Consider the following 9,192-nt stretch of genomic DNA (forward strand, 5'->3'; position numbering starts at 1 on the left):
TATAATAACTTATGTTAAACTTAGCATCCTCCCTTCGAGTTGTAGAACATTTGAACAATTGGATGCATACATGTCGGGATCTCTCTGGATGTGTTTCATTCAAAAAATAAGTTTCCACTAGTACTTGCGAGGGGCCACTATGTTCAGTGCCAGAGCGTTTACCTCTGGTGCATAGGTTCCTTGGTTCGATTCCAGCTCGCGCCAAGTGAACTTTTTGGTAGACAAGCACATGTACATATGTTTTCTCGGGGTTCTCCCGTTTCGTCTCATTTTTTCTTTCTACCATGTAATTCGTTTCTCTTTATTAACGTCTCCTTTAACCTACACAGCATATCTGTGGTACGTAACACTTACATATTTCATTACAATAATACTTGCGAGAGTAATCTAAAATAATAGTAAAAGCAAACGGTATATCAAATGCAGGTGCACTGAGTAATAAGATGTATAGTTTTGCATAATGATTTGCTAACAAAATTTAATTGTAACAAGCAAATACCATACATAACATTTATGAAAGTGATTGTCTAACCATTTCGGGATTTGCACTTTTCCAGATAAGTTTGAGAATTTCACTCAAATACCTACTGCTTCCATACTGCTTATCGTAGGATCATGGTTCATACCACATTTTGTTTAGAACAGCTTACAGTTTACAAAGCTATTACTCGCTTGTCTGTGTTATACAGCATAAAAAGGGACAATGGAAAAAACAAGAACTTTTTTGAAAACAAATTCCAAATTTTGTCCCTCTGGCTCAGGCCTGGGTTCACATTGGAATCTTAATTCATTTAAATACCTGCACTGTTATGTACATAGTACTTTCACGAAATATCATTCTCGTATCTTGAAAGCTGAGGTCGGGAGAAAATTTGAAAGCCTGATGGTGACTCATTTCTTCATATATATACCAATACTTAAAATATACAAATGTACTACGTCATTACTAATTCACTTAGCTTTATAGCTCAAACCTCATTTTTATATTTCAACAAGTCCTTCCAACGGTACCACTCACATGTCCGTATCATACATCAAACCAGTAAAATAGCCGGAAAACCCGGATTTTTTTCTGAAAATCCAACCAAAATACTTTGCAATCTGAAACAAGCCTGGGATAACGCAGGGATCGGATTTTTTTTCTAAAATTACGTTGTTATGTATAGAATACGTGTGCAAAATTTCAATCTTGTATTTTGGAAAGAAAGGGCGGAAACACTGAGTTTAGTCTCTCTCTCTCGCTTATATATATATATATATGAGACTGTGTCATTACTATTCGCCCTGGAGCCATGATCCAAACGTTATTTCCTTTAGTATAACAAACCCTTTCCAATAGTCACATGTCCATATCATATACCTGAACAGGAAAAGGGAAAGATGTTACTTTTTTGAAAACAAATCTCCTCCTCGGGACAGTTGCGCTCATCGGGTCGTCCCTTTTTCACGTAGGGATCTCAGAAAAAATAGATAAATACCCAAAGGTTCAAACAAAGTATGGAAAGCTCCAATCTGATCTAATGGAAACTAAAGACTCGAAAGATTTTTGAAATTTGTCTTAAGGAAAAGTAAAATAGTCACGCCCCTTCACCCTCACTTGGCGCCGCCAAATTGGCAATTCGGTTCCAAGACACGTCCTCGGTGCTCTTTCGTACATTTTTGACTAATAAAAAGCCCGGATTCAATTCCTGTAATAGAACCTAAATACGCAGTCAAATATGGTACTACGCCAGAGTGAGAAAAGTTACGAAAAAGCCTTAACGGGTTAAATATTTTTAACAGCCAATCCCTTATATGCAATTAAAATATCTGTAGTTACAAACACGTATGATTGCTGAGTTCGGAGGTATGAGACTGGTACCGCAGGCCTGGAATGTTAGTAATATTGTGTTAGGAGAAACATCATACTGTGTGGAGAGCGGTAGGAATGTAGCATACAGTAAACTTGGTAAGTGGTGATAGTGTAAAATGGACGAACCATCTATAGAAAGGATGTAAATTATTGACGGTCTGTAATCAGGTGTGAGTTTGACGAAAGTGACAAGTATATTAAGTTTGGTATGATATATAGCCTTCTAATGTGACCACGACTTAAAAACTCAGTGCAAAATAGCATCTCGTAAGAGGAATACTGGCTGAAAGAAAACTAGAAGTGGCATGTGCTGCTGAGAGATAAAGAGAATTTTTAATTCAGAATCTTCTTGTGACTTCGGTACAAACGGAAGATGAACACAAACAGAATATTCAATATAATATGTGGGCAACTACAGTCCATCAAAAGTTAAAATCGTAGATATATGGAGTCATATTGTAACAGTGAAAATACTGATTGCAGACTTTCATGCTATCACGTGACACAAATGGTTTCATAAATATGCAGTACAGATAGCGAATACCTAAAGATGTGAAATATCATGACTGTGAATGAGCCATATGTTGACACTTATAGTTATGTGTGGAAGATAATGTGACCATTTTAAGGTTTCACGTATATTATATGTTATATATGCTGTTTCTGGGAAATTGCACTATAGTATAACTGGAATGTAATCTCCGTTTCATACAGCTCTTGCCTGCTTATCGTATGGAGATAAACGTTAACACATTTGAAACTAAACACCTTATATTACCCTTCCAATCACCGGTTCTAAACATAATTTAATATTTATGCTCAGTTCAATACTGAGACACACTTCCACCTTAATAACCTCCCACGGTAATTTGACAAATTCGTTGTAAGTGGAATGTGTAAAATTACCATTGTTATATACTCACATGACTCTATTACAGGGATTGTTCTAAGAGTGAACGGTTGTGTAATGTCTTATTAATCTTGAACTCACTTTCCAACACGCATTGAATAGGTAAGTTATTATATGTGAATATATAAAAATGAATGTCTTGTATACGTTAATCTTCCAGATTGTATTTCAAAGATAGACTCACTATCCTTCTCATGCCTATTCCAACAGCTCTGATAGATTAAGTTAAAATAGTAATAGCAAAGGTATCAAGGTCAATTTTATTATATATGAAAGAGCAAATATTTGTAACGCTTGTATCTAAGAACAACGTTCAATATATTATTACATGTGCGATTGTTTCTAAGACCTTAATTAGAGAAAATAATTGTACTTTTCTAGTTGTTTCCTATCATTTTCAAATTTGTAGTAACGAAATAAAACTGTTATGGGAAAAAGAGATAGCCGGACGATAGGAATGAATTGGTACCAATGAAAGAATGCAGTATTCAAGAGTGCTATATTGACTTATTTCCGTTGTGAGAAACAATGTTTTCCTTACTCATAAAATACACCTATATTAATTAACTGCAAATTTAAAATTGCTTAGAGGTTTTTCTAATGGACTACGAATTGTGTACGGTTTCCCTTATCTCTTCAAGGATAGGATAAGTGTAGAAAATTACATTCTAAACAATATTATTACTTTCATTGGAGAATATTTTTGTTTTAGAATTGCAATATACGTTTTCATAATTAACTAAATGATCGCATACAGTTTAGCATATCTTGAAACTAAGTGTCCATGGATCTACAGCCTAATATGGAATCTGAACAGTTGGATTCTCAATGGGAATGGATTCCTTATTTGTGTATTTCTTGCGGACCAAGACGATATTTGTTTCCACTCTTTACTATCTTTTATTTCCGGAATCCACCAGATATGTTCATAATTCATGAACAGCTGTATATATTTGCAAAATGTTTCTTTATCTGAAATGTTTATTTAGCCTCAAAATACTACGTGCCAATTTCACACATTGATCTCTCGAGAAACTAGCAACTAACTTACAGCCAACTTCTTTATCACCTTGCATATATGCAGGATATAATTTAGAACGGTGTGAACGGACTCTTTCAACATATATCTTTACAGCTAAAAATTAATAATATTAAACATTTGATGCTCAACTTTCGCCCCACTGTTAGGCCAATAACAGTTGAAGAACGTTTTTCTCTGCTGTTATTCTGATGATTTCTGAAACATTAAAACATTTCTCCCAGATTTTACTATAGACTAAGACAGGGTGGATCTAGGACAGATTTCTGTTGGGGCTGTGAGTTATAATATTGCTACTTAGAGCTAATTGTAAGAAACTGTAGGATGGATTTTATTTATATATATATCTAACATAAAAAAGTTTCCTCTTCTGGGGGGCCGATCGCCATTGAATCCGCCACTGGAGTAGGATGATAACATCTCACCATTCATAGCTCCGATCTCTCAATACGAACCTTAGTACGTTCTTCTTGAATATTTAAGATCCTAAAAAGAGATACGTACATATGGCTATACTTACAAGTTAACTTTAAAATCAGTTCAACAAAATATGAGTGTGTACAGTGATTAGCACACATATTGGTGATATAGAAACTTATTATACAACATTTCTTACATAACTGCCATTCTCATATAACAGATACATTATAATGTCCGGGGCCGCGGTGGCTCAGTGGTAGAGCGTTCAACTCTGGTGCTTGGGGTCCTGGGTTCGATCCCAGCCCCCGCCAAGTGAACTTTGTGGTGGACAAACACCGCGTGCGTGGGTTTTCTCGGGGTTCTCCCGTTTCCTCCCACTTTCTTCATTCCACCACTTCATTCATTACTCATCATCACCGTCTCCTCGTAGTAGCTCCACGTATCATATAGCCTCACTGTTGAACGGGATGTTCAAGTCAGAGTCCAATCCAATTAAATCGAAATTCGAACTTCCCAATTAGTTTCAGGCTAACATTTCTTACTTCAAACAGTTCCAACATTTAAAAATAAAATATGGACATTTAACACTTTAATATTTGCAAAGATTCTATTTATTTAAGTCAACGTTATGATAATATTTAAATATGCGATAAATGGTCTTTTGTAATTTGAAAACAATCAAACTTGTTCTTTATTTAATTGGCATATAGAATGATCGCCAACATTTGTTATTACAACTAAAATTCATTATATATTCATTACGTATTGTGTAATGAATAATGTTACTTACTACTTCATTCATTTTTTAGTTTCTCTATATAAGAGTATTTTCAATCGGCATTGCTGAAACTGTGTAGTATCTTACATTATCCATAGCGTTCGAAAATGCAGTTTTCTGATTGCTTAATTTCATTTTATCTTGTAAACATTTTTATAGGACTTAAATAGAAACTGAATTTGTAAATTATTCATTGCAAGTTTGGAAAATTCATGATTGCTAATAAAGCTTCAACTGACCAAAGCAGTGTATATATTTTAAGATTATATTTATGTTACAGTTTCAGCTATGTGACGTAGCCGAAATTGTAACACAAATATATAATCTTAAAACAAACTAAATGTTATATATACAAACTATACTTACTCTGCTTTTATAATTATTTAAAGAAGAATCAGCTCAAATAGAATTTTGTATTTGATATGTCCATATTTTAGAATCTCTCCTGAATATGAATATTAATAGCTCTATAAATGAAAGATATATATTTATGGAATTCTTTCAAGATGAAATTAAATACTAGCACAACTACTTTGTCTAGCTTTTGCGTAGAAAAAATTAAGAAAATTTTATATTTTATACATTGTCTAACATTTTGTTTCCTTCACTTACGTCGTTGATTCGAAATTATATATCGCTGCACAAAATGAAGTGTATACTTTGCTGTACTTTCATACTGATTCTTCTTATGAAATTGGTTAAGGCCGGTAAGGTTAGATTTTCTGCTACCCATTATAATTTGTTAGTTTTAAGATTATCAAAGTAAAACATCTTTAGATTTTCCATGCGCAAGGCAAAAGTATTATCCTATTTATGCATCTTATTTGACATTCAGTATTCAGAAAAGTAATTTTCTTTTGTCCTCGGTGCACATAATATAAATCGAAAAGATTACAATGATGCATTATTTTGAACATTACGTACACATGAGTTGCTGCTTTAGTGTACAAAAGGTAGTTTGAAAATATATGTAATGTACATAATTGAGAAAGATATAAAATATTTAAGACTTTTCAGCTCATATAATTGTATACTGTTACGATTAGTGATCAATACGAAGTACTCAAATGCATTTCTTTGAAATTCATAGAGAAAGAAAATGATTTCTTTAAATGTTTATATTTTGAACAACAAAAACGAAAAAGCTTTCCAACGAAATCCACTTATTTACACAATATATAGTAAAAATGCGTGCAATCCTGGTATGGCATAGCTGAGAAATTTCATATTTCAATCATGGTTAATTGTGGATTGCACATCACAAACAATAAGGTGCAAATATTTTATCATATTTTTGCGAGCTGAATTTTAATTATATGGTAACATGCAACAATGTATATTAGAATTAGCTAATATTCCAGGTTTTTGTATTCTAGAAGAACATAGTCGGGGGAATACACTATAATCGAGTGGTCTACTATTCACATTTTGCCTGACATAACTATATAATACAGACATATTAACTTTGTGGGACTTACACAAAAATATTATGGTGTAATAAGCTATTATTCTCAGAGAAACATTCCTCATTTCCAACAATTTAAACATTTGCAAAATATGGAACTAGATTTGAAATTTAAACTAATCGTTTTGATGTTTCTATATATTTTGTCAACGTTATCATAAAATTTAAATATACATCAAGTGACCTAGTTTAATTGCAAAACAATCAAAAATTATACTTTATTAGCTTATAAAATTAACGATAACATTCTTGATTCTGGTTTAAGTGCATTGTACATACATTTCATACTGTGGAGTGAAATAACTTTTATTACATTTATTCATTCATAAGCATCATTGCCGAAACTATGTGGTATCATACATCATTAATTGAATTAATATTTTTTCGGATTACCGACTTTTTTTGTACTTAACAAACATTTATTTTTACTGGATTTAAATCGAAACTAAACGGTTAATAAACAACTTATGCTTACTGTTTTCTGTTCATACAAATTTGTTAGAGGATAATGAACGTTATAAAACAAATTTATCGTTGAAATGTCCATATTTAGAAATCTCTGCCGAGAGTGAATACCAATAATTTTGTAAATAAAATTATACATTTTGTAGTTGAAACCAAATCAATCACATTGTACAACCACATTGTCTAACGACCTTTGTGCAAAGAAAAAATACTAAAACAATTATATATTTTTAAAAAGTCTTTAACATCGTATTTTACCTCATTTACGACGTCAACTTTAAATACTATATTCCTGTACAAAATCATGTATCTACTTTACTTCACTCTCATATTGATTCTTCTTATGGAATTGGTCAATGCTGGTAAGTCGAGTTCTTCTTAGTATATCCAGTTAGTTTGAAAAATATCAAAGTAAAGACTTTTTGATTTTTCCATGTGTCAAGTTGAAGTTTTGACGTATTTCTCATCTCACTTGACACGAGGATTAAAGAAAGGAAGTCTTTTGTCGTAGATGCACATGATGTAAATCGAAATCTGTACAGTGATATATTCTTTCGATTACCAAGGACATATGAGTTCTTACTCTGAGATGCAAAAAAGTTGATTGGCATTAAAGGTAATATCTCTTTGAATGAGGAAGTAATAAAGTAAGATTTTTATCGTTTATAGCATAATAATACTCATAGTGAGTAATATCAACTACTGAAATGGCTTAGTGGGAAATGCTTAGGGAAAGGAAACTACATCTGGAAATATTTATATTTTACAAAACAGAAACGTACAAGTTGTCGAACAAAATAAGCTTAGTATTGGAATATATATTAAACTACTATTCCAGCGTGATGTTGCATAGGGCAAAATCTAATATTCAGTCGTTCTTGTATGGGGATTATACATCAGAAACACTTGGGTCCAGAGTTTCTCTCATAATTGTGTACGTTGAATTTTATTTATATAGGAAAATGAAATAATGTGTATTAGAGATTATTAATATCATATACTGTTGTTGAGATCTTGTGTTCTGAAAAAAAACATAGTCAAGTCTACACAGGGAGAGATTGTTTAGCATGAAAGTAATAGTATAGGAAAGAGACGTACGTATCAATCCTTACCCATCCTCACTTAGCCATTTTGTAGTTGTACTCCTCACCTGTCTACAATAAACATATAAGCGATGATTTCGATGTTGCAACATTTCATGTTCCTAGTATATTATGCGTCATATTGATCATCGTAAAACAAACTATAATAGAGTCTTCCTAATTCTTGTGGTTTAAAATGGAATTGATTTTGCATATTGGATGAAGTATACACTTATGATACCCTGAAAATTTTTACAACCACTGTAAAATGATTAAGAGAGGAACATTGAGTTTCACCTCATAGATTTATAAGAGGAATTTGTGTTTACAAACGGTGAATAAAAATATGAACGTGAGTATTGATTATTTTCATCATATCTGGAATCTAATGGAAACAAACCCATACATCTGTGGAGCTAGTAAAACGAAAAGAATCATGTACATAAAATACTCATAGATATCCATTGGTTTCATCATGACTTGAGAGGCTAAATGCTGAAAGGTGTTATTTTATTAATGGCGTTCCCCGAAACATCGTAAGGCTAATCCATTTAATTCTTGGTTAATCCGAATGCTGAATTGATGTATACTTGTTACGTAAGAATTTGAGTAATGAATGGAGAGTAAAACTTATAACACGCCTCTGCTCCAGTGAACAATGATGCAACGTGCATCTTTCTATAGACAAGTTATGTTATCTTGTTGGTCCCATTCAACCATGGAAATGTCATAGCTTCTTATTCGAACATTAGATTTGGAGATCGATCAAAACCAGCATAATTACGTATAATTAAAGAATATTGAATACTTGTAACGTATTATTGCCTCACATAAAGTTAATATTCTCAAATTGATTGAAATAGTTCGAACAAATACTATTCAGTTATTCCCTTATTTAATTTCTAGAGTCAATATGTGATCTGTCCCGTCATGCAGGACCTTGTATCGTATTTGAAGAGATGGTATTATAATAAATATACACAAGTATGTAAGACACATTTGGATGGTGGATGTCTAGCAAATGCTAACAACTTTAAGAGGACTAGTGTACTATAATTATGGATAAATTTGAACATTCCATTAATAATGTGTGCATTAAATGCATAGGTAAATATATATATGCACTTTGATCTTTCTATGTTTTCTGGTGTGACAGAAGTCGTATATTTAAGGTAATAAAC

This window comes from Thermobia domestica, chromosome 8 (genome assembly GCF_964235325.1).
Source record: "Thermobia domestica chromosome 8, izTheDome1.hap1.1, whole genome shotgun sequence".
In the NCBI taxonomy this organism is placed as follows: Eukaryota; Metazoa; Arthropoda; class Insecta; order Zygentoma; family Lepismatidae; genus Thermobia; species Thermobia domestica.